The sequence below is a fragment of the Equus asinus genome, chromosome 25, assembly GCF_041296235.1.
Source record: "Equus asinus isolate D_3611 breed Donkey chromosome 25, EquAss-T2T_v2, whole genome shotgun sequence".
Classification (NCBI taxonomy): domain Eukaryota; kingdom Metazoa; phylum Chordata; class Mammalia; order Perissodactyla; family Equidae; genus Equus; species Equus asinus.
This window is the reverse complement of record NC_091814.1, coordinates 20,381,143-20,408,323: the sequence shown is the minus strand read 5'-3', so window position 1 is coordinate 20,408,323 and position 27,181 is coordinate 20,381,143. Positions and strand designations below refer to the sequence as shown.

Here is a 27,181-nt window from a genome sequence, read left to right as displayed (position 1 = left end):
GCAGCAGTGCCACAAGGAAAATATATTTATAATAATAGTTTTAAACTCCTTTTCTGCTAGTTCCAATATCTGTGCTATCTGTGGATATGTTTCCTTTGATTTGTTGCTTTTTCACATGTCCCATTTTCTCACAGATCTCACAATATTTTATGATAAATTGGACATTGTATATAGGTAACAATGGAAATTTAACTATATAACTCTTTTGATTTGTTTTTATTTCCAAGAGTGTGCAATTACGTTCCAATTCATGGCTACCAAAGTGAAGAGGTAATTAGTAAGACGTCACCAAGTTTCAAGTTAATCTTGAACTAAGTGGTAACTTTTTAAATTGATCTCATTTCTGGTTAGCCTTCTGTCCAGTGCCACAGCTCTTCCTGTTTAAGTCTAATTTCTTTGATCTTATCAATGCTTAATCCTGGAGCCTGGTGGGAGTTGGACCTCAGTTTCATCTTTTGAATCAATGGTAGAAGAGCCCTTTGTTTTGAGCACCATGAGAATACATGAGACAAGAGTACACCAGTACCCTTTTCTCAGCAAAAACAAGTGGTAAGTCAGGGAGAATTGTTAGGCCAAGTAAATTATTGCTGCATTTGGGAGTCTACTAGAGTCCAATCTCTCCAGCCTGTCCCCACCATTGCCAATCACTCATCTATCTCAGTCTTGGCGGTCTTTCTTTTCCACTGTTGCCTCCAGCAACTGCCACTGCTTCCTAGTCATGTATAAAGGGCTCTTCTCTCTGAAAATCACTTCATCTGGGATTTTCTTACATCCACCTCTTAAATATTTTCATAGACAAGTATAAGTTTTATAATATCTAAAATTTTTAGTGTTACCATGGGAACAAAGATCTTTTACATCTTTCATATCCCAGCCAGAAAATTGTTTATGTTTTAATGTAGCTAAATTGCAAAGAAAATTATAGTTTCTTTATTTTATCTATAAATGATCTTGTTCTCCTCATAATTATCTCTTGCTGGGTGAAAGGAAAAGAACCTAGTTATATTTAAAACTAATTGTGGGATCTAAGATTCCATTTTTTCTATGATAAGCCTAGGATCTCCTACTGTACAAAGAAAAATCAGATAAGACATATTCTCTGGAGTTATAACTCAAAAATTTAAGATATCTCTATCTCCACTTCTTCAAAAGCAAACAAAATGTCTAGCAAATAAAAAATAAGCCAACAAGAGGTGAGCTTGGAGCAGCAGTAGAGGAAGAGTAAGTGGGACAGCAACTGGGGACCTAGGGAGTTGGGCTCCAGGGACACAGAGTTGAAGCCAAAGAAGTAGACTGCTGATGCCAGGAGAGCAGAAAATAGACAGGGAATCAAGAATGTCAGAGATCCAGCCTAGACAAGCAGAAACAGAGCAGGGCATGTTTGCCCTGAGACTGATTTCCATAAGAACTTCACCTTTGTTGTTGTTAGCACCTTTGAGTCAATGCTGACTCCTAGTGACTCTCTGTACAGGAGAAAGGAACCCTGCCTGGTCTTCTTGTGCCATCCTCTCATCCTCCAGCACTATATCAGACAATGTTCCACTGATATTCATGGGGTTTTCATGGCTATCTTTTTTTCAGAATTGAGTGGCCAAGGCCTTCTTCCTAATCTGTCTTAGTCTGGAAGCTCTACTGAAATCTATCCACCACATGTGACCCTGATGGTATTTGAAATACCAGTGGCATAGCTTTCAGCATCAGAGCAACATGCAGCCACCACATTATGACAACTGACAGACAGGTGGTGTGGTTCCCTGACCAGGAAACAAACCCAGGCCATGGCCGTGAGAGCACCAAGTCTTAACCACTAAATCACCAGGGCTGGATAGAAACTTTGTTACAGGTACACTAATCCTTATAACAGCAAGGAAATGGAAAGCTAAGTTTTAAACACACAATCCGAGTCTAAACCTCTACAAGAGCTTAGAGCAAAAGCAAATTCCCTTTGGAGAAAAGCTTTCCCAAAAAAGGCCAACTAAATTCACATAGACTAAAAATAATTATGGTCTCAAATAAAGATCACCAAACCATTATGCCAGTAGAAATGAGAAACAACATATGTGGTTTACCTAGAACTAAAATCCTGTGATTATGAGAGAGAACATATATGACAGCTATGTGGAATTTTCAAAGAAATTAAAGATTCAGTTACAAAGATAATTATGCAAAAAGAAATGGATTTCTAGAATTTAAAAATAAACTGATGATATAATAAACACCATGGGTGCATTAAATAGCATAATAGACCTAGGTGAAGAGTGATTTAGAGAAAAGGAAGATATTTATGAGTCATTTTTCCATAAAGAAGTGTAGAGAAATAAAGAAACAGAAAAATATTGAGAAGGGGGTAAGAAATATGGAGAAAAAGAGAATGATAAAGAGTGAAGACTGCTTAAGAGACTTATAGGACATGATCAAGCAGACCAATATATGCATGATAAGGGTCCCAGAAGAAGAAGAGAGAGAAAAGGAGGCAGGAAGTTTATTCTAAGAAATAATGACTGAAAATATGCATAACCTGGGGAAAGAAACAGACATCCAGATCCAGGGAGCCTAAAGAGATTACTAAATAAGATAAATCCAAAGAGAGAGACCCAACCAAAATACATAAATTGTCAAAAGTTAAGTACAAGGAGAGAATCTTAAAAGAGGTAAAAGAAAGGCAATTTGTTACATACAAGGAAACCCCCATAAGATTATAGTGGATTATTCAGAATAGACTGTTATAACTACAAGATGTTTTACCTAAACTTTGTGTAACTATGAAAGAAAACTTAAAGTAGATACATAAGACAAAGAGAAAGAAATCAACCATTCTACTATAGAAAATCATCAAATCACAAAGGAGGATAGCAAAAAAAGAACAAAGGAATTAACAAGTAATCAGAAAACAATTAACAAAATGGTAATAGTCAATACCTTTATCAATAATTACTTTAAATGTAAATGGACTAAATTCTCTAATCAAAAAAATATAGCGTAGCTGAATGGATTGAAAAATAAGACCCAACAATATGCTCCCTACAAGACACTCACTTCAGCTTTAAAGACACACTTAGACTGGAAGTGAAGGGATAGAAAAAGACATTCTATGCAAACAAAAACTAAAGGAGAGCAGGGGTAGCTATACTTATATCAGACAAAATAGACTTTACATCAAAAACTGTAACAACAGATAAAGAAAGTCATTATATAATGATAAAAGGGTCAATTTGTCAAGAGGATATAACAATTGTAAATATTTACGTACTCAACATCAGAGCACCTAAATAGATAAAGTAAATATTAACAGATCTGAAGGGAGAACAAACAGCAATACTATAATAGTAGAAGACTTCAGTACCCCACTTTCAACAATGGATGGATCATCCAGACAGAAAATCAATTGGTAAAAATTGCACTTAAACTACACAGTAGACCAGATGGAACTAACGGACGTATACAGAACATTCCATCCAACAACAGCAGAATATACATTCCTTTCAAGCACACATGGAACATTTTCCAGGATAGATTATATATTAGGCCACGAAACAAATCTTAATGAACTTAAGAAGATTTAATTAATATCAAGTATCTTTTATGATCACAATGGTATAAAAGAAGAAATAAATTATAGGAAGAAAACCAGAAAATTCACAAACACATGGAGATTAAACAACATGCTCCTGAACACCAATGGGTCAAAGAAGAAACCAAAAAATATCTTGAAACAAATTAAAATGGAAGCACAACATACCAAGACTTATGGAATAAAGCAAAAGCAATTCTAAGAGGGAAGTTTATAGCAATAAATGCCTACATTAAGAAAAGAGAGGGGCTAGCCCCGTGGCCAAGGGGTTAAGTTTGCGCACTCTGCTTCAGCAGCCCAGGGTTTCGCCTATTCAGATCCTGGGTGAGGACATGGCACTGCTCATCAAGCCATGCTGAGGCGGCATTCCACATGCCACAACTAGAAGGACTCACAACTAAAAACATACAGCTATGAACCCGGGGGCTTTGGGGAGAAAAAGGAAAAATAAAATCTTTAAAAAAAAAAAGGAAAGAGAAAGATATCAAATAAACAACCTAACTTTACACCTCAAGGAAATAGAAAAAGAAAAACCTAAGCCCAAAGTGAGTAGAAGAAAGGCAATGACAAAGATCAGAGCAAAAATAAATGAAATGGAGACTAGAAAGACAATAGAAAAGATCAATGAAACTTAGGGCTGGTTTTTTGAAAAGACAAACAAAATTGAAAAACCATTAGCTAGACTAAGAAAAAGAGAGAGGAGACTCAAATACCTAAAATCAGAAATGAAAGAGAAGACATTACAACCGATAACACAGAAATACTAAGGGTCGTAAGAAACTACTATGAACAATAACATGCCAGCAAATTAGATAAACTGGAAGAAATAGATAAAATCCTAGAAACATACAACTAACCAAGAGTGAATCATAAAAGAATAGAAAATCTGAACAGACTGATAACAACTAAGGAGATTGAATCAGTAATCAAGAACCTCCTAACAAAGAAAAGTCTAGGACTAGATGGTTTCACTGGTAAATTCTACCAAATTCAACATCCTTTAATGATAAAAAAAAATCGCTCAATAAATTAGGTATAAATGGAATGTACCTCAACATAATAAAGGCCATGTATGAGAAGCTCACAGCTAAGATCATACTTAAAGTTGAAATGCTGAAAGCATTTTCTCTATAGTCAGTAACCAAACAAAGACACACATTATTGCCTCTTCAATTCCACATTGTACCGGCAGCCCTAACCTGAGGAATTATGCTAAATAAATAAATAAAAGGCACCTAAATTGGAAAGGAAGAGTAAGCTATATCTACTTGCAGATGACATGATATGTAGAAAACCCTAAAGACTCCACCAAATAACTGCTAGAACTAATACACAAATTCAGTAAAGTTCAAGGTACAAAATCAATATAAAAAATCAGTTACATTTCTATACACTAATAATGAACTATTGGAAAGAGAAATTAAGAAAACAATCCCATTTATAATAGCATCAAAAAGAATAAAATACTTAGGAATAAATTTAACCAAGGGGTGAAAGATCTGTACAGTGAAAACTTTAAGACATTGGTGAAAGAAATTGAGGACAAAAATAAATAGGAAGATATCCCATATTCATGGATTGATATAATTAATATTGTTAAAATGTCCATACTACCCAAAGTAATCTACATATTCTATGCAATCCCTATCAAAATTCCAATGGCATTTTTCACAGAAATAGAAAAAACAATCCTAAAGTTTGTACAAAACCACAGAAGACCTTGAATAGACAAACCAATCTTGAGAAAGAACAAAGCTGGAGTCACCACGCTTCCTGATTTCAAACCACATTACAAGGCTGTAGAATTAGAACAGTATATTATTGACATAAAAACAGACACATAGACCAATGGAACAGAATAGAGAGCCCAGCAATAATCCCATGCATACATGGTCAATTAATTTTTGACAAAGGCACAAGGCATATATAATAAGGAAAGGATAGTATCTTCTATAAATGGTGTTGGGAAAATTGGATATCCACATGCAGAAGAATGAAACTGGACTTCTATCTCACACCATACACAAAAATAAACTTAAAATAGATGAAAGACTTGATGATGAGACCTGAAACTGTAACACTCCTAGAAGAAAGTATAAGGGGTAAGCTTCTTGACATTTATTGCTCCTTGGCAATAATTTTTTAATATGACACCAAAAGCAAAAATAAACAAATGGGACTACATCAAACTAAAAAGCTGCTGCACAGTAAAGGAAACCATCAACAAAATGAAAATGCAGCCTATGGAATGAGACAAAATATTTGCAAACTACATATCCAATAAGGGATTAATATACAAAATATACAAGGAACTCATACAATTCAGTAGCAAAAAATCCAAATGACCCAATTAAAAAATAGGCAAAGGACGTGAATAGACATTTTTCCAAAGAAGATATACAAATGCCCAAAAAGTACATTAAAAAGTGCTCAATATCGCTAATCATCAGGGAAACGCAAATCGCAATGAGATATCACCTCACACATGTTCAGGTGCCTATTATAAAAAAGACAAGAGATTATAAATGCTGGTGAAGGTGTGGAGAAACGGAAACCCTTGAATATTGTTTGTGGGAATGTAAACTGATATAGCCACCATGGGAATACATATGGAGATTCCTAAAGAAATTAAAAATAGAACTTCCATATGATCCAGAAATCCCACTTATGGGTATATATCCAATGGAAACAAAATCATTACCTCAAAGAGATATCTGTAATCCCATGTACATTGCAGCATTATTCACAAGAGCTAAGGTATACAAACAACCTAAGTGTTTGTCAATGGATAAATGGATAAAAAAAATGTGGTATATTGTGGAGAATTTAGCTAAGCTACTCGATAGTATTGCTGCCTCAGCATCCATTTCGTTTGGCCAAGGGGCCTGCAGTGACCTTAAACTGACACTAGCCCCTCATGGGAGCTCATGCCCTAGAGAGCAGCTTGCAGAGTCACAAGTAACTGTAAGCTCCTGATATGACTTCTTCCACAGTCCTTGTGATCAACAGCCTTCCTTGTTTCTTCTCATGCACCCCTTAATAAGACCCTGGTGGGGCTTACCAAAACCCCAATATTTTGGTTTTAATTGAACAATTCAGCCTTAGCCTGGGAAACGTACAGCATTCCACCCACAAACCCTACTAATGACATACACCCTATGTCTTGTCTTTCTTTCTGCACTCTGCCTTGACCTCCTGATGTGGTCCCTCTGGGCATGCCATGTTCTTCCTCCAGGACCTGTGAAGAATAAACTTCTCCATCTCAATTTCTCTTGTGATCATTGTTGTTGAACTTCAGCTTACCATCCTGCACCCTCTACTCCACTTAACAAGTATTAATTTGACAAGTTCATAACATATATACAGGCATACCTTGTTTTATTGCATTTTTTAGATATTGCATTTTTTACAAATTGAAGGTTTGTGGAAACCTTGCATCAAGCAAGTCTATCGGCACCATTTTTCCAATAGCATTTGCTCACTTCATGTCTCTGTGTCACATTTTGGTAATTCTCATAATATTTCAAAGTTTTTCATCATTATTATATTTCTTATGGTGATCTATGATAGGTGATCTTTGATGTTACTATTGTAATTGATTTGGGGCACCACAAACCGCATCCACATAAGATGGCAAACAATTAATGTTATGTGTTCTGACTGCTCCACTAACCAGCCATTCTCCCATCTATTTCCCTCACCTCAGGCCTCCCTATTCTCTGAGACACAACAACATTAAAGTTAGGCCATTTAGAAATAATAAAGCTAAGTAAGGAAGGCATGTTGATAGCCAAGATAGGCCAAAAGCCAGGCCTCTTGTGCCAAACAATTAGCCAAATTGTGAACGCAAAGGGAGTAATTGAAGGAAATTAACAGTGCTACTTCAAGGGTGAGACCCATGGCCTAGTGGTTAAGTTCAGCATGCGCCACTTCAGCAGTCCAGGTTTGATTTTCTGGGTGTGGACCTACACCACTCATCAGTGGCCATGCTGTGGCAGCAACCCACATACAAAATAGAGGAAGACTGGCACAGATGTTAGCTGAGGGTGAATCTTCCTCATGCAAAAAGAAGATTGGCAACAGATGTTAGCTCAGGGAGAATCTTCCTCAGGGGCAAAAAAAAAGTGCTACTCCAGTCAACACACAAATAACAGGAGAAAAAGCCTTATCACTGATATGGAGAAAGTTTTAGTAGTCTGGATAGTGGAGGAAGTAACTGCAGATGTGGTAGAAATAGCAATAGAACTAGAATTAGAAGTGGAGCCTGAAGATGCGACTGATTTGCTGCAATCTCATGATAAAACTTTAACAACTGAGGAGTTGTTTCTCATGAATGAGCAAAGAAAGTGGTTTCTTGAGATAGAATCTACTCCTGGCGAAGATGCTGTGAAGAATGCTGAAATGACAACAAAGGATTTAGAATATTACATAAACTTGGTTGATAAAGCATTGGCAGCATTTCAGAGGATTGACTCCAATTTTGAAAGCAGTTCTATCATAAATGCTATCAAACAGCAGTGCACAGTATAGAGAAATCATCTGTGAAATGAAATGTCAATCGATGCAGCAAACTTCATTGTTATCCTATTTTTAAAAATTTCCACAGCCACCCCAACCTTCAGGAACCACCACCCTGATCAGTCAGCAGCCATCAACATTGAGGCAAGACCCTCCACCAGCAAAAAGATTACGACTTGCTGAAGGCTCAGATGATGGATAGCAATTTTGAGTAATAAAGTATTTTTTAATTAAGGTATGCACATTGTCTTTTTAAACAAAATGCTATTGCACACTTAATAGACTACAGTATAGTGTAAACAACTCCTCCATGCACTGGGTAACCAAATCATATGTGTGACTTGCTTTATTAAGATATTTGCTTTATTGTGGTGGTATGGAACCAAACCCACAATATCTCCAAGGTAATATCTCACCAAAAAAAAAGAAAAAGAGGTAAAAGAAGTAAATATGTTATGTGAGGTGATGCATTAGTGAACTCGATTGTGAGAATCCTTTCACAGTGTATATGTACATCAAATCATCATCACATTTTACACTTTAAATATAGTACAATGTTATTTGTCAACTATACCTCAATAAAGCTGAAAAAAATTATTCTGGCCTATATAGAATTCTACATCCAAAAATTGGGGAGTACTTGTTCTTCTCAAGCATGCATGAATCACATATAAAAACAGCTACGTTCTAGGTCATAAGGAAAGTATGAACAAATTTCAAAGAACAGGTGATAAATGGACCCTATTCGCATTCTCTGGCCACAATATCGCTAGTCTAAAAGTTAACAACACAAAGATAAATTTGTAAATCTCCATACACTTGGTTTAAAAACATACTTCTAGAGAATTCATTAGTCAGAGGAGAAATTATTCTGAAAATTTAAAAGAATTTGAGACTAAATAATAAAAACATTACATATCAAAACCTGTGAGATGTACAGTTTTCGTGTCCAATTTTCGGATGCAGATTCTATATAGATCAGCAAGATTAATATCTTTATCTTCTTGCTCAAATGTTTTATATCTATGCTGATTCTTTGGCTACTGGACTTGCTAATAATTGTGAGAACTCTATTGAAATCTCTATGAACTCCCTTCCATTTTTGCATGAAGTGGTATTTCAAGGGAAATCTACAGACTTTAAGATGCTTATATTTGGACAAAGAAACTCTGAAAATTAATCAGCTAAATGGTTTAAGATATTACCAATTGGCCTAGGTGTGCTTTGGTGGTGGCAGTGGGGACCAGCACCAGCCTGCAGGCTTGAAGACCCAGGACAGGAGGATGAGAGGAGAGTGAAGTGAAGGAACTCAGCATGAATGACATTTCCTGAAAAAAGGGGATGACCACTTGGAATGGCCTAGATATTTCATGGCAGTGGCCTTCTTATCAGCACAGAGAAGCAAAGATTCAAATTCTCAGGTCAGAGCTTGAATTGTGAATGCAGAAAACAAGATTGTAGGGACAGGATAAAATGGAATGCCAAATGGGGGCAGTGATGACCTGTTCCCTTAGAGGAGGACAGCAGAGAGTAAGCTGGATACCAAATACCCTTATGTGCGCCATGCCAAGCTGAATGTCATCATGAACAAAATTTGGCAATTATAAAAGGCTGTACCATGTATGTTGCCTTGTTCCCATGTAATGAATGTGCTCAGCTCATCATCTAGGCAGGTATAAAGGAAGTAATTTTCATGTCTGGTAAATACCATGATAGTGATGAGACAACAGCTGCAAGGCTCATTTTTAATATGGCTGTGGTTACATTCAGGAAATTCACTAAGTTCAGCAAGATTTTCATTGGCTTTGATTAAATTAGCAGCGGACCAAGTCAGAAACTTCAGTGAGTTACATCTCGTTAAATCTCCAGAAGATTAGGATTATCCTCTGCTAAGAAGCTGCTAATGCCTTTCATCTTGAAGTCACAAATAACTTTTTAATAGTCAGTAGAGCAAAAGTAGACACCTGAAGAACATAAAGCCTTAAACCTTCCTGTAACTCCTGTCACATGAAATCTACATCTGTCTAAACTATTGATTTAGGGTTTAAAATAAAGGAGCCTGCAGATGGCCTGTCACATTGGGCTGGAGTGAGGGTGCCCCCTCCTTTTTTATCCTGGTTTGATGGGATGCCACGGTTGTGCAGAAGGGTATCAGCTATCTGTCATCTGCTGCATTTCAGCAGTCGCTCTTCACTGCTACAAGTGCTGGAAGGAGAAATAAATAATTGTGTCCTTAGCCGGGCTGAGCAGACACACTGATTTGAATATCTGGCCCAAATGAAGAATAACACGTAGCATCCTTGGAAAAAAAAAATAGGATCCAAATGACAGTAGCATTAAAGTATTTGCTTTAGAGGGTTAAAGGAAACACCCACCCACCCACTCAAAAACCTAGATAAGATGGCATATCTGCCCTGACAGGTGATGAGCATAACCAAGCCAGGCATACTTCCTCTGCTCCTGTTACCTGTCCTACTACACAGAGGGTAGAGGCACATTATCCCTCTGGGGGCAGGGACTCCTGTTGTTTCAGCTTATTTTCGGTTTGTTGGTCACATGGAGCTCTTACATTTAGTTTATCTGAATAATGAGTTGTTTCTGGGGGAGACAGACTGGTTCCCTTTGTTGTCCCCAAGACTACACCCTGCTATGGTAGCAGCCGAGGTTGTGTGGATGGGATGGGTGGGGCATCCACCCACTTCTTCCTCCGTGTGGAAACATGTCACTGCTCTCCCATGTGCCAACACAGTTCACTTCCAAGGCCACTATACAACAGGGAGAGTAAATTAATTCCTCTCCTGTGAGAAATTCAGCCCACCCAAGCTGGTTTAGTCCAGAGCTATCGGCAGTGGGAGCTCATTTGTGCTCCTGGTGCCATGGCTTCACTGACACAAATCTCAATTTCTAATCACTGTGTCAGGGAATACATGGCTGTGCCCCTTGTCTCTCGTATCATTTAATATTTATTAAACATGCTCAGTACCTTTGTTGAGAAAATAGTTTCTTTATTCTAACGACTATTACCTTTTTAAAGTGCTCTTATATTTTCACACCCATAAGGGTACAAGTCTAAGGATCTTCCATGTGGGGTATCAGAGGTAACTTGAGTCCTCAGAAGGAGATAGATGCTATGTGGTGGACACACACCTTATTACACAGAAATTAGAAACAACACATTAGATGTACATTTAGAAATAGGGATAAACCTTAAAACAATTTTAGGGAGAAAAGTAAGAAAGAGTGAAATATATATATCAAACAGCACTTATGAAAATTTACAATGCATGCACACAAAACAATTAGCAAGGACATATATGAACAAAAATTACCAATTAAACAGGTTACAATGTTGCCTATGTATGAAATTGGGAATGGAATTGGATAATGAGAATAAAGGTAATAAGCGAATAAGTTAAACAAGAAAATGTCCTTTCCCAGACCAAAGATGCAATGAGCTGAGGAGTATAATCAATTCAACCATCTGTAACTGAGGTCTAACAAGTACATAAATAAACCCATAATAAATTAATAGTAAGGTGTCATGGAAGCCATGAGTGAGGATTGTCATGTGTGTGAGATTTAGAACTTCTATGTCATTTGTGGAGACTATGAAATATGAAATAAAAAATACTTGGAACTATAAAGGGAAGTGTAGGCTGGGTGCGGTTTCACATTCTCATACTTAACTCCCAAGAAGTATAAATAGAGAAAGGAAATATTAAAAATAGATTTAAGGACATTCAAGTCAACTATATTAATTAAATTGTTAAAAATATTCCTATTGTGATAACATTAGCAGTGTACTCTAAATAGATTGCTCTTATTTTTCAAATATATTCTTCTATAAAGCATGACTTAGCTTTTCAATATTGTTCTAAAAAAATTCTAAATCTGCTGATTTGACTGACTTTTCTTTCCTGGAAAAATAAGACAAATATGAATTTTGATCTAATCATAAATGTAACATCAAAATAGATAAGAAAGGCTCCCAAGTCCATTTGCATCCCACTTCATGATTCTACCATCAAACCACTAGAGCACAGTGTAACTGTAAATCTTGAGGAATTTCTACCAAAAACAGGTGTAATGAGGAGTGTTCTTTATTCCCTTCATATTTTGGGTCATCTATGGTCTGGAAAGCTACAACTGCCAAACAGATAGATACTTTATTCCAGGGGTCAGCTAACTACAGCCTGTGGTCTCAACCTAGCCTGCCGCCTCTTTTTGAATGGCCTATAAGCTAAGAATGATTTTTATGGCACCTTGGTCAGCAGCATGTCCCAGCTACTTTTCTATTTGAGGCTCATTGGCCAGCCTGAGGTGCAGTAGGACAGCGGTGTCTAGACCCCACTGGAAGGACCACAGTTGGCCTGCAGGAGACTCAGGGCTACCTGGCCTCAGCATGCACAGGGTTTTGAGTCCACAGCCTCTTAGCCTTTCTTGATTTAAATGATGCTGCTGGGAGATAGCAGCTTGAAAAAGTTGAGGTTACTTGGCAAAATTTTACTCCACCCCTATTTTTTAAGCTTTATTACGGAGAATTTGAACATATCCAAACGTAGGCAGGATAGTATGATGAACCTAATGCACCCACCACCCTCTGGCCTGAGCTTTTCCTCCACACTCGCACCCACATCCATGTTCTGAACCAAATCCCAGCCACCCTATTCTTGTATGTACAAGCATTTCAGCGTGTATCACAATACCATGATCACATCTAAAATAATAAATAATTCTATAATCCTATTAAATGTCCAGGGAGTTAAAGAAAATTATTTTTACATTTGCAGATAGTTGAAAAAAATCAAAAGAATATTCCATGACACGTGAAAATTATGTGAAATTAAAATTTGTGTCCATAAATAATGTTTTATTGGAACACAGACACAGTCATTCCTTTATATATTGTCTATGGCTGCTTTTGTGCTACAATGGCAGAGTTGAGAAGCTGTGACAGAGCCAATACAGCCCACAAAGCCTAAAATATTTACTGCCTGGCCCTCTGCAGAAAAAACCATGTCAACTTTTGCCCTCTTCTATAATCTCAATCATCTCCAACCTTGAAAGGAACTTTGCTTATACTGCAGCCCTGCATAGAAGGGTAGGACCTCATTCAGAGTAGGAGCAGAATAACATCTATGGCCACAAATATACCACCCTCAAGATGGGAGCAGAGGGGCCCTTGCTGAGAGAGTATGCGTTTATGGTGACGCCAGTCGAAAGACTGTACTGCCACCAGAGGGAGTGGCTGTCCCAGGGCACACTATATTTGGACTAGAAATGTTATTGATTTTTTAGATTAAAATATATTTGACATATAACACTGTGTAAGTTTAAGGTGTAAAACATGTTAATCTGATATGTTTATAGATTGCAATATGATTGCCATTGTCAAGTCAGTTAACACCTCTATCACACCACATAATTATTATTTCTTTTTTTGTAGCTGGAATAATTTAGATCTAGTCTCTTAGCAAGTTTGACATTTATAATAATGTATTGTTGGCTGAAATCACTATGCTGTTCATTAGATCTCCAGGACTTATTTATCTACCAGTTGCAAGTTTGTATACTTAAACAACATCTCTCCTATTCCCCCAGCCCCTGTTAAACACCATTTTACTTTGTTTTTATAAGTTTTACTTTTTTTAGATCCCACATATAAGTGAGATCATACAGTATTTGTCTTTCTCAGTCTGGCATATCTCACTTGGCATAATGCCCTCAAGGTCCATCCATTTTGTTGCAAATCGCAAGATTTTCCTCTTTCTCATGGCTGAATAAATATCCTCTTTGTGTGTGTATATATACATATAGATATACATATATATATATGTATTTTTACTTCACATTCTTTATCCATTCATCCATTGATGGACACTTGTTTCCATACCTTGGTTATTGTGAATAATGCTGCAATAAAATGGGAGTGCATATATCTCTTCAACATCCTGTTTTTATTTCCTTTGGATATATATCCAAAAGCGGAACTGGTGGATCATATGGTATTTCTATTTTTAATTTTTTGAAGAAACTCCATACTATTTTCCATAGTGGCTGAACCAATTTACATCCCCACCAACAGTGCACATGGGTTTCCTTTTCTCCACATCCTCACCAACACTTGTTATCTCTTGTCTTCTTGATGTTAGCCATTCTAACAGGTGTGAGGTGATATCTCTGTGGTTTTATTTGCACTACCCTGATGATTAGTACCTTTTAATATACCTATTGGCTAGTTGGATGTCCTCTTTAGAAAAACGTCTCTTTAGTTCTTCTGCCCATTTTTTAATGGGAGTTTTTGAGGCTTTTTGTTATTGACTTGTGTAAGTTCTTTATACATTTGGATATTAACCTTTTATCCAATATATGGTTTGCAAATATTTCCTTTAAAATGCTACTGATTTTTGACTCAAGACAGTCAAGACTCAGGTCCACCTTTCTTACATGTGTCCTGGGTTCAAAGATGGCCCAAAGCCATTTTGGCTACCAATAAAACTACAGGGTGCCTGAAGTCTGAAAACACAGGCTTTATATTGTCAAGGACCTCTTCAATCTATAAAAGAATATTACAGGGAGGAGGATCCAAGATGGCGCCGTGAGTAGTCCTCTTTGTCTCTCCCCCTTCGAGTCTACAATTATTTGGACACTCATCGCTTAGCAAAGGATATCCAGACAGCATCTCAGGACATCTGAGAGACCCACGCGACTATACATTGGAAGGCGGACAGACTTTCCTCCGGGAGGATGTGGAAATAGGTGAAAACTCTCTGACCCCGACCGAACAGCCTAGTACCTGCAAGTGGCTTTCTTCCAACGGATGCCCCCAGAAGATCAACACACATCTAGGGCAGGAGCGAGCACACAACAGAGGAGCGACAGTGGAAACAGGTGACCAGAACCCTACCTAAACCCCCCGCAATTACTCCTAAATGCAGAGGGAAACTCTAGAGTTACACACCTGAGCCCGCGGGGAGAGTCTCTCCCCGCCATTGGCAGGGAGATCCCGCCTAGTGTTCACGGCGCCCAGAGGGTCCCAGAGAGAATCACTGAGGGTACGGAGGTCCCCCGGCTGCCACTGCCTGAACGGTGGGGCTAGGGATTGCAGGAGATCTCGGATTGGACTGGGGCTGGGTGAAGCTCCAGAGGCTGGCTCCGTGCCCCAGAGGGGAAGCTCCAGAGTTCCGCCTGGGCAGCAGACAAAACTCTCTGTCTGCCATTAGCAGAGGGGCTACGCCCAGCATTCACGACTCCGGGAAAGTCCCGGAGAGAATCCCAGAGGGCAGGGTGACCCCCAGCTGCCGTTGCCCACCCTGTGGGGCTAGGGATTGCCGGAGATCTCGGAGAGGACTGGGGATGGGTGAAGCTCCAGAGTTCTGCCCGGGCAGGAGACAAAACTCTCTATCTGCCATTAGCGGAGGGGCCACACCCAGCATTCACAACTCCGGGAAAGTCCCGGAGAGAACCCCAGAGGGCGAGGTGACCCCCAGCTGCCGTTGCCCGCCCCATGGGGTAAGGGGTTGCCGGAGATCTCAGAGAGGACTGGGGCTAGGGTGAGCTCCAGAGGCTGGCCCTGTGGCCCAGAGGGGAAGCTCCAGAGTTCTGCCTGGGCAGCAGACAAAACTTTCTGTCTGCTATTAGCGGAAGGGCCACGCCCAGCTCCACAACACCGGGAGGGTCCCAGAGAGGAAAATATCAGGCAGGGCAGCAGCTGACCAGCTACCACTGAAATCAGGATCTCTGGCTATCCCCAAGACAGGGCAAAGGGCTCCCTGAGTTCCTGGGGAACAGGACTGGGGCTGGGTGGAGTTCCAGCGACCCAGCTCCATAGCCTAGGGGGAAACCCTACAGGCTCACAGCAGCCTCAGGGAAAGCCTCTGCACAGCACTAGTAGAAAGCACCCATCCAGCAGCCACAAGGCTGGAAGACCCCGGGACAAAAGTAGCATAGCTAGGTGAGCTAACCACAGACTGTAGAAGATGCCAATAGCTCTGCTGCGACCCATAGTGGACAAGTGAGATTTTGTGGGTGCCGACAGTGATGGAGCGACAAATATAAGTGATCCTACCCCTGGCCGCTGGAAAAGCCCATAACACCGTTGCAGACCCCAAGGAGGGAGCACGTCTAGGTGGGCTGCAACAGTAGGCACCAGCAGCCTGAAGCCCCCCTGTGACGGCCCCCACGACAGAGGAGGGAATCCAAAGGACCACTGTGACTACGAGGAGGGGCCCAGGCCCAGTTAGCAACTGCGGATAGGGTTCCTGGTTGGTGCAGTATAAACAGCTGCTCCCCCACCACAGCAGCAGAAACAAGTGGAAGGAGCATCTAAACTCTATCTCTATGCGGAGGCACAAATCAACAACATCAAGCAATATGAAAAAATATATTAAATCTCCAGAACAGAAGGAAAATAACAAATACACAGAAAACAATCCCAAAGAAAATGAGATATATAACCTAAATGATGATGACTTCAAAACAGCCATCATTAAAATACTCAATGAGTTAAGAGAGAATTCTGACCGACAAGTCAACGAGTTCAGGAGCTATGTCACAAAAGAGTTTGATACGATAAAGAAGAACCAAACAGAAATATTGGAAATGAAGAACACAATAGAGGAGATTAAGAAAAATCTAGATGCACTGAACAGTAGGGCCGATAATATGGAGGAAAGAATTAGCAATTTGGAAGATGGCAATATAGAAATGCTGCAGGCAGAGGAGGAGAGAGAAGTAAGACTAAAAAGAAATGAAGACACTCTCCGAGAATTATCAGACACAATTAGGAGATGCAACGTAAGGATTATAGTTATACCAGAGAGAGAAGAGAAGGAGAAAAAGGCAGAAAGCCTATTCAAAGAAATAATGGCTGAGAACTTCCCAAATCTGGTGAGAGAGATGGATCTTCAGGTGACAGAAGCCAATAGATCTCCAAACTTTATCAATGCAAGAAGACCAACCCCACGGCATATAGTAGTGAAGCTAGCAAAAGTCAACAACAAGGAGAAAATACTAAGGACAGCCAGGCAAAAGAAACTAACCTACAAAGGAACCCCCATCAGGCTATCAGCAGATTTCTCAGCAGAAACTTTACAGGCTAGAAGAGAGTGGAATGATATATTCAAAAATCTGAAGGACAAAAATCTACAGCTGAGAATTCTCTACCCAGTGAAAATATCCTTCAAATATGATGGAGAAATAAAAACTTTCCCAGATAAACAAAAATTAAGGCAGTTCATTGCCAAAAAACCTCCTCTTCAGGAAATCCTCAGGAAAACCCTCATTCCTGAAAAATCCAAAAAAGGAAAGGGGCTACAAAACCAAGAGCAGAGGAGATAAGTAGAAGGACAACAACAGAGAGTAGCAGCTCTTCATCAGAACAGATTAAACCATGGGACAAGAAACAAAGGAAATTGAAGAAAACCAGAAAACAAGACATAAAATGGTAGTGGTAGGCCCCCACATCTCAATAATCACTCTAAATGTAAATGGATTGAACTCCCCAATCAAAAGACACAGAGTGGCAGGATGGATCAAAGAACAAGACCCAACAATATGCTGCCTCCAGGAAACACACCTCAGCCCCAAAGACAAACACAGACTCAGAGTGAAGGGATGGAGAACAATACTCCAAGCTAATAATGAACAAAAGAAAGCAGGTGTCGCTATACTAATATCAGACAAGGTAGATTTCAAAGCAAAACAGATAAAGAAAGACAAAGAGGGACAGTATATAGTGATAAAAGGGACTCTCCACCAAGAAGACATAACACTTATAAATATATACGCACCCAACACAGGAGCACCAAAATTTGTAAAGCAACTCTTAATAGAACTAAAAGAAGACATCAACAACAATACAATAATAGTAGGGGACCTCAACACACCATTAACACCAATGGACAGAACATCCAGATAGAAAATCAACAAGGAAATAATAGAATTAAATGAAAAATTAGACCAGATGGACTTAATAGATATATATAGAACACTTCATCCAAAAACAGCAGGTTACACATTCTTCTCAAGTGCACATGGAACATTCTCAAGGATTGACCATATTTTGGGAAACAAAGCAAACATCAATAAATAGAAGAGAGTTGAAATAATATCAAGCATCTTCTCTGATCATAATGCTATGAAACTAGAAATCAACTACAAGAAAAAAGCAGAGAAAGGTGCAAAAATGTGGAGACTAAACAACACACTTCTGAACAAACAATGGATCATTGAAGAAATTAAAGAAGAAATCAAATATTATCTGGAGACAAATGAAAATGAGAACACGACATACCGAATCATTTGGGATGCAGCAAAAGCAGTCCTAAGAGGGAAATTCATCGCAATACAGGCTCACCTCACTAAACAAGAAAAAGCTCACATAAGCAACCTCAAATGACACCTAACAGAACCAGAAAAAGAAGAACAAACAAAGCCCAGAGTCAGTAGAAGGTGGGAAATAATAAAAATAAGAGCAGAAATAAATGATATTGAAACAAAAAAGACAATAGAAAGGATCAATGAAACAAAGAGTTGGTTCTTCGAAAAAATTAACAAAATTGACAAACCTTTAGCCAGACTCACCAAGAAAAGAAGAGATAAATCACAAATAAATAAAACTAGGAATGAGAGAGGAGAAATCACAACAGATACCAATGAAATACAAGAGATCATAAGAGACTACTATGAAAAACGATATGCCAACAAATTGAACAACCTGGAAGAAATGGACAAATTCCTAGACTCCTACAATCTCCCCAAACTGAATCAGGAAGAAATAGAGAATCTGAATAGGTCAATCACAAGTAAGGAAATAGAAACAGTAATCAAAAACCTCCCCAAAAATAAGAGTCCAGGACAAGACAGCTTCTCTGGAGAATTCTACTAAACATTCAAAGAAGAATTAATACCTACTCTTCTCAAACTGTTCCAGAAAATTGAGAAAGATGGAGTACTCCCTAACACATTCTATGAAGCCAACATCACCCTGATCCCCAAACCTGACAAGGACAACACAAAGAAGGAGAACTACAGGCCGATATCACTGATGAACATAGATGCAAAAATCCTCAACAAAATTTTGGCAAACCGAATACAGCAATACATCAAAAAGATTATACACCATGGTCAAGTGGGATTTATACCAGGGACACAGGGATGGTTCAACATCCACAAGTCAATCAACGTGATACACTATATCAACAAAATGAGAAACAAAAACCACATGATCATCTCAATAGATGCAGAGAAAGCATTCGACAAGATCCAACACCCATTTATTATAAAAACCCTCAATAAAATGGGTATAGAAGGAAAGTACCTCAACATAATAAAGGCCATATATGACAGACCCACAGCCAACATCATACTCAATGGACAAAAACTGAAAGCCATCCTTCTGAGGACAGGAACAAGACAAGGGTGCCCACTTTCACCACTCCTATTCAACATAGTACTGGAGGTGTTGGCCAGAGCTATTTGGCAGGAAAAAGAAATAAAAGGAATCCAAATAGGTAACGAAGAAGTAAAACTCTCGCTGTTTGCAGATGACATGATCTTATATATAGAAAACCCCAAAGAATCCATAGAAAAACTATTAGAAATAATCAACAACTACAGCAAAGTAGCAGGGTATAAAATTAACGTACATAAATCAGTAGCATTTCTATACACTAACAATGAACTAACAGAAAAAGAACTCAAGAACTCATTCCCATTCACAATCGCAACAAAAAGAATAAAATACCTTGGGATAAACTTAACCAAGGAAGTGAAGGATCTATACAATGAAAACTACAAGACTTTCTTGAAAGAAATTGACAACGACATAAAGAGATGGAAAGACATTCCATGCACATGGATTGGAAGAATAAACATAGTTAAAATGTCCATACTACCTAAAGCAATCTACAAATTCAATGCTATCCCAATCAGAATCCCAAGAACATTCTTCACAGAAATTGAACAAAGAATCCTAAAATTCATATGGGGCAACAAAGGACTGCGAATTGCTAAAGCAATCCTGAGCAAGAAAAACAAAGCCGGCGGAATCACAATCCCCGATTTCAAAACATACTACAAAGCTACAGTGATCAAAACAGCATGGTACTGGTACAAAAACAGGTCCACAGATCAATGGAACAGAATTGAAAGCCCAGCGATAAAACCACACATCTATGGACAGCTAATCTTCGACAAAGGAGCAGAGGGCATACAGTGGAGAAAAGAAAGTCTCTTCAACAAATGGTGCTGGGAAAACTGGACAGCCACATGCAAAAGATTGAAAATTGACCATTCTTTTTCACCACACACCAAAATAAACTCAAAATGGATCAAAGACCTAAAGATTAGTCCTGAAACAATAAGTCTTCTGGAAGAGAATATAGGCAGTACACTCTTTGACATCAGTTCCAAAAGAATCTTTTCGGACACTGTAACTCCTCAGTTGAGGGAAACAATAGAAAGAATAAACAAATGGGACTTCACCAGACTAAAGAGCTTCTTCAAGGCAAGGGAAAATAGGATTGAAACAATAAAACAGCTCACTAATTGGGAAAAAATATTTACAAGCCACTTATCCGACAAAGGGTTAATCTCCATAATATACAAAGAACTCACACGGCTTAACAACAAAAAAACAAACAACCTGATCAAAAAATGGGCAGAGGACATGAACAGACATTTCTCAAAAGAAGATATGAATATGGCCAATAGACACATGAAAAGATGTTCATCATCGCTAATCATCAGGGAAATGCAAATCAAAACTACACTAAGATATCACCTTACACCCATTAGATTGGCAAAAACATCCAAAACCAAGAGCGACAAATGTTGGAGAGGTTGTGGAGAAAAAGGAACACTCATACACTGTTGGTGGGAATACAAACTGGTACAGCCACTATGGAAAACAGTATGGAGATTTCTCAAAAAGTTAAAAATAGAAATACCCTATGACCCAGCCATCCCATTACTGGGTATCTATCCTAAGAACCTGAAATCAGAAATCCCAAGAGTCCCTTGCACCCCTATGTTCATCGCAGCATTATTTACAATAGCCAAGACGTGGAACCAACCTACATGCCCAGAAACTGATGATTGGATAAAGAAGATATGGTATATATACACAATGGAATACTACTCAGCCATAAAAAAAGACAAAATTGGCCCATTCACAGCAACGTGGATGGACCTCGAGGGTATTATGTTAAGCGAAATAAGCCAGTCAGAGAAAGACGAACTCTATATGACTCCACTCATAGGTGGAAGTTAATATATTGACAAGGAGATCTGATCGGTGGTTACCAGGGAAAAGGGGGGGTGGGGGGAGGGCAAAAAGGGGGAAGTGGTGTACCCACAACATGACTAAGAAAAATGTACAACTGAAATCTCACAAGGTTGTAATCTATCATAACATTAATAATAAAAAAAGAAGAATATTACAATATTATCTATATTTCCAGAAGTTTTGAAGAGGTAACTGGATTTCACATGAATATCCATGTGATGACAGATTCTATAACATCAAAAACTTTCATGGGGCCAGTGTCGTGGCCAAGTGGTTAAGTTCATGTGCTCTGCTTCGACAGCCCAGGGTTTTGCTGGTTCAGATCCTAGGTGCAGACATTGCACCACTTGTCAAGCCACACTGAGGCAGCGTCCCATATGCCACAACTAGAAGGACCCACAACTAAAATATACAACTATGAACTGGGGGGATTTTGGGAGAAAAAGCAAAAAAAAAAAAAAAAACCCAGATTGGCAACAGTTATTAGCTCAGGTGCCAATCTTTTTAAAAAAAAAAAAAGTTCAGGATTTAGTGGTTTCACAGACTGAACTGGCCCCATCCCCTGCCTGTTGAACACTAGAGAGCTCCAATACTCCTGAAAGCACTTAAAAAGACTTCCAGGCAGAGGATCAGTGGTCCCTTGGCTTACTTGGAAAATGAAGCATGGCCTTATCTGGAGCCCTAGAACTTAAGCTTACCTCATGGTGGAGTATTTTTTTTATTGAGGTCACAATGGCTTATAACATTATATAAATTTCAGGGGTACCTCATTATATTTTCACTTCTGTATAGACTGCGTCATGTTCACCACCAAAGGTTTAGTTTCCATCTGTCACCATACACATGTGCCCCATTACCTCTTTCACCCGCTCCCAAACCCCCTTCCCCTCTGGTAACCACCAATCTGTTCTCTGTATCTATGCATCTGTTTATTTATCTTCCACATGAGTGAAATCATACAGTATCTGTCTTTATTCATCTGACATTTTGCTTAGCATAGTACCCTCAAGGTCCATCCACGTTGCTGCAAATGGCAAGATTACATCTTTTTTTATGGCTAAGCAGTATCCCTTTGTATATATATACCATATCTTCTTTATCCATTCATCTGTTGATGGGCACTTAGATTGCTTCCAAGTCTTAGCTATTGTGAATAATACTGCAGTGACTATAAGGGTGCACATATCTTTCTGAATTAGTGTTTTCATGTTCTTTGGATAAACACCCAGAAGTAGAAAATGGCTGGATCATATGGTAGCTCTATTTTGAGCATTGTTCTTAATATTCCATGGCTATGTAGGTTTTCTACCAATAAGCTCTTTCATGTCCTCCATGCAACAGCAAGACTCAGTTTCCTTCACTAACTTAGTCTTAAGTACGTGACTTTTAATATAAATATCACACATTTAATATGTGAAAATTTTTCTTATAGAGTCTTCCTTGTGTAGCTTCATGAATATGTCAGTGAACAAAGTAAAAACAGTGTAAGTATTCTGTGCAATAAGAGATTTAATACAGGCCATAGGGTGTTATAACATTGTTTAAAAGGAGAGAGAAGAGTCTAAGCTAAGAATTGCAGAAATGCCCCCCAGGATGTTTTAATTTGTACAGGATTTAATTTAATCAGGTAAGGTAAAGTGACAGACACAGATGATTGCCTTTGAAAGAAGAGTTTATTACTTACAATTCTCAAGAGAAGGGGGACGCCACACCATGTAGGGCCACATGGGGTAGTACCAAGGTTAGTCAGTAGTCAGAAGCAGTGAGGGGAAACCTTAGTCATAAGCCTTCATTGTGGTTTCCAGAAGAAAGAAAAGGTAGGGCAATGAAAATAGTTTAGGATTGGACAGTTTGAATAATTTCAGTGGGCTGTGAGCTATAAGGATGGTTTCCAGTTGTTCAGTACCTGGGGCAATTAAGGCTAGGGGAAATATTGGCTTGGTGTATGAGGGTTAGATAAAGGAGGTGTCTGGGGATATGAGATTTGGATTGGTTAGTTTGCATATGAAATGCATACTCACAATGGAGTCATTTGCTATCTCTAGGAATTAGCTAGCCCTAGGAGGAGCAGTCTCTCCCTGGCCAGCAAGGTCCTCAAGATGTCAAAGCATCATAAAATATAGAAAATAAAAAGCATGATTAATACACAGGACACTTGGCAATTGAGTCATGGTGATGACTGGAGGAGGGAGGGATCACTAGTTTATTGAATTCAAAACCAAATCACAGTGGCTATAATCGAGCAACCAGAAAGCTGGTGTCAGAAAGCTGCTGCTACCACTGCTAACCACAACCACTGTGTCTGAACAAATAGAGATCTAGAGAATGGAAAGTGTAATATGGATGCAGAAAAACCTTATATATCAACAACTTTATTTGCCAGTGAGGAAAATTAGTAGGAAAAAGTTCTCCATTTCATTTCTGCCTTCCAAAGGTAACATGAGTAGACCTCCTCTCCAGGGCAAGATAGATAAACAAAGACCAGATTTACCCTCTGGCCAGACACAACTATTGAAGTGGACAATCTATATTAAATAACAATGTGCAGGCATTGGACATTAGGCAGTACAGACCAGTGATCTCAGATAGGAGAAATAAATAAGGTGAATCAAGTACCCTCAGCTTACTGCTTGAAGAGTCTCTCAGCTGCAGCCCTGGGAAGTGGATATTTGTGAAGCCTAGCAGTCTCTCTGAGTTGAGAATACAGAGTTAGGATTTCAAAGAGGCCAAGGTGGTCATATTTCACAGAGGCACAGTACCAGAGAGGAGAAAGCTGCACAGAAATTTCCAGAGACCTGCAGTAGGTTCCCCTTCACTCAAAGTAGTGAGTCACAACCCTAGACAAAAGTCTGCCCCGATCCTGCTGAACAATACTTAAAATCAAGCCTTGGAAGGATCAAAAAGTTTTCCAAGTAAACTAATGTTACCCCAAAACAAAGCTCAAGAATATTTAAAAGAATAGAAAAATATCCACCATCCAATAAGGCCACAATGGCTGGTACCTAATCAAAATTATCAGACATGCAAAGAAGCAAAACATAGAACTCCTCATATCCAGCATATATAAAGAACTCTTACAACTCAAAAACAAAAAGGAAAGTAACACAATTAAAATAAGGCAAATAATTTTAATGATATTAATGGTAGACAGTTCTCCAAAGAAGATATTCAGAAGTCCAATTAACACATAAAAAATGCTCAGCATCATTAGTCTCTGGGTAAATGCAAATCAAAACCACAAGGGGATATCATTTATACTAAGCAGGATGACTATAATAAAATAATATAACTACATTATAATGACTAACAAAAAAATTAATTAAAATAAAATAAGCATTGGTAAGGATATAGAGAAATTGGAATCTTTATACATTGTTGGTGGAAATCTAAAATGGTACAATCATTTTGGAAAACAACTTGGCAGTTCCTCAAAAAGTTAATATAGGAGAAGAAAAGGGGGGCGGGACCAAGATGGCGGAGTGAGTGGTCTTCTTTGTCTCTCCCCTGTCGAATCTACAACTAATTGGACATTCACCGATTAACAAAGGATATCCAGATAGCATCTCAAGATGCCTAAAAGTCTCGTGCTACTCCACATTGGAAGGCAGACGGACTTCCCCCTGGGAGGAGGTGGAAATAGGTGAAAACTCTCTGACCCCTGACCCCTGACCCCCGGACAGCCTGGTTCCTGCAGGAGGCTCTCTTCCAGCGGACTCCCCCATAGCATTGCCACACACCAAGGGCAGGAGTGTGCACTCACCAGCAGAGCAATGGTGGAAACAAGTGACAACAGCCCTACCCAAGTCCCCCGTGATCACACCTAATCCCAGGGGGAATTCCCCAGGGTCCTGCACCCACCAGCAGGGAAGGCCTCCACTCGCCATTAGCAGGAAGGCCCCACCAAGAAGCCAGAACAAAGAGAAGCTCCTTGCAGGCCCGGCACTGGGCTCATGGTCTCTGGCGCACGGCTTGGTGCAGGGGGCGCCCGGACTTCCCGTAGACGTGCTTGGGGACACAGTTGGAGCTCCAGTGCCTGGCTCTGCTGCATGGGGGAAGGCTCCAGGGTCCCGCATCTCACCATCAGGGAAAGCCTCTGCTCGCCATTGGCAGTGAGGCCACACCCAGAATCCAGGACAAAGGGAAGCTCCCAGTGGGCGGACCCCACCGGGGCTGCTCCAGACTGCAAGCTGCTGCTGGGCTCACAGTCTCTGGCACACCAGTCGGTGCAGGGGGTGCCCGGACTTCCTGTGGATGCACTTGGGGACTGGGTGGAGCTCCAACACCCGGCTCTGTGGCCCAGGGTGTCGCTCCAGGGTCCTGCACCCCCCAGCAGAGAGGGCCTCTGCTCGTCATTGGCAGGGAGGCCTCTCCCAGCATTCGGAACACCAGGAAGCTCCCTAGAGCATAATTCCCCACAAGGCAGCAGCTTACAAGCCACCGCCAGGCCTACGGATTCTGGCCATGTCCCAGATGAGGCAAGAGGCTCCCAGAGATCCCGTGAGAGTGGAGTGGGGCAGAGTAGAGCTCCAGTGAAATGGCTACGTAGCCCAGGGGGGAACTCCAGGTTCCCACAGCAGCCTCAGTGAAAGGCTCTGCACAGCACTAGTGGAGAGGTCCTGACTGGCAATCGCAAGGCGGGGAGGCCCTGGGGCTAAAGCAGCACAGCTAGGTGAGCTAACAACAGACTGCAGAAGATACCCATAGCTCTGCTGGGACCTATAGTGGACAAGTGTGATCTGGTGGGCTCTGTTAGGTACAAATTGGCGATTATAGGTGATCCTGCTCCTGGCTGATGGGAAAGCCCACAACACCGCTGCAGACCACAAGGAGGGAGTGCGTCTAAGTGGGCTGCAGCAGTAGGCACCAGCAGCCAGAGGACCCCTTGCAACTGCCCCCACAACCAACGAGGGACCCCACAGGACCACTGTGACGACAAGGAGGGGTCCAGGCCCAGTCAGTAACAGCTGACAGGGTTCCTGGTTGGAGCAGTCTAAACAGCTGCCCCACACACACACACCAGTTGCAACAAGTGGAAGCAGTGACTAAACTCTATCTCTATGCGGAGGCACAAATCCACGCCATAAAGCAATATGAAAAAATATATTAAATCTCCAGAACAGAAGGAAAATGATAACCACCCAGAAAACAATCCCAAAGACAATGAAATCTATAACCTAAATGATGATGATTTCAAAACTGCCATTATGAAAAAACTCAACAAGCTAAAAGAGAATTCAGATAGACAACTCAATGAGTTCAGGAGCTATGTCACAAAAGAGCTTGACACTATAAAGAAGAACCAATTAGAAATACTGGAGATGAAGAACACAATGGAGGAGATTAAGAAAAACCTGGACTCTCTGAACAGTAGGGCAGATAATATGGAGGACAGAATTAGCAATTTGGGGACAGGAATATAGAAATGCTGCAGGCAGAGGAGGAGAGAGAACTAAGACTAAAAAGAAATGAAGAAACTCTCCAAGAATTATCCAACTCAATTAGGAGATGCAACATAAGGATTATAGGTATCCCCGAGGAAGAAGAGAAGGAGAAGGGGGCAGAAGGCCTCTTCAAAGAAATAATAGCTGAGAACTTTCCAAACTTGGGAAGAGAGATAGAACTTCATGTGACAGAAGCCAATAGATCTCCAAACTTTATTAATGCAAGAAGACCAACCCCAAGGCATATAGTAGTGAAACTAGCAAAAGTCAACAACAAAGAGAAAATACTAAGGGCAGCCAGGCAGAAGAAAATAACTTACAAAGGAAACCCCATAAGGCTATCAGCATATTTCTCAGGAGAGA

General features: G+C 39.8%; 1 pseudogene; it reads left to right on the top strand.

Annotated features, from left to right (window-relative positions):
- Positions 1-7,747: 7,747 nt before the first annotated feature.
- On the top strand, positions 7,748-9,902 carry LOC106828399 (deoxycytidylate deaminase pseudogene; annotated as a pseudogene).
- The last annotated feature ends 17,279 nt before the right edge of the window (positions 9,903-27,181 follow it).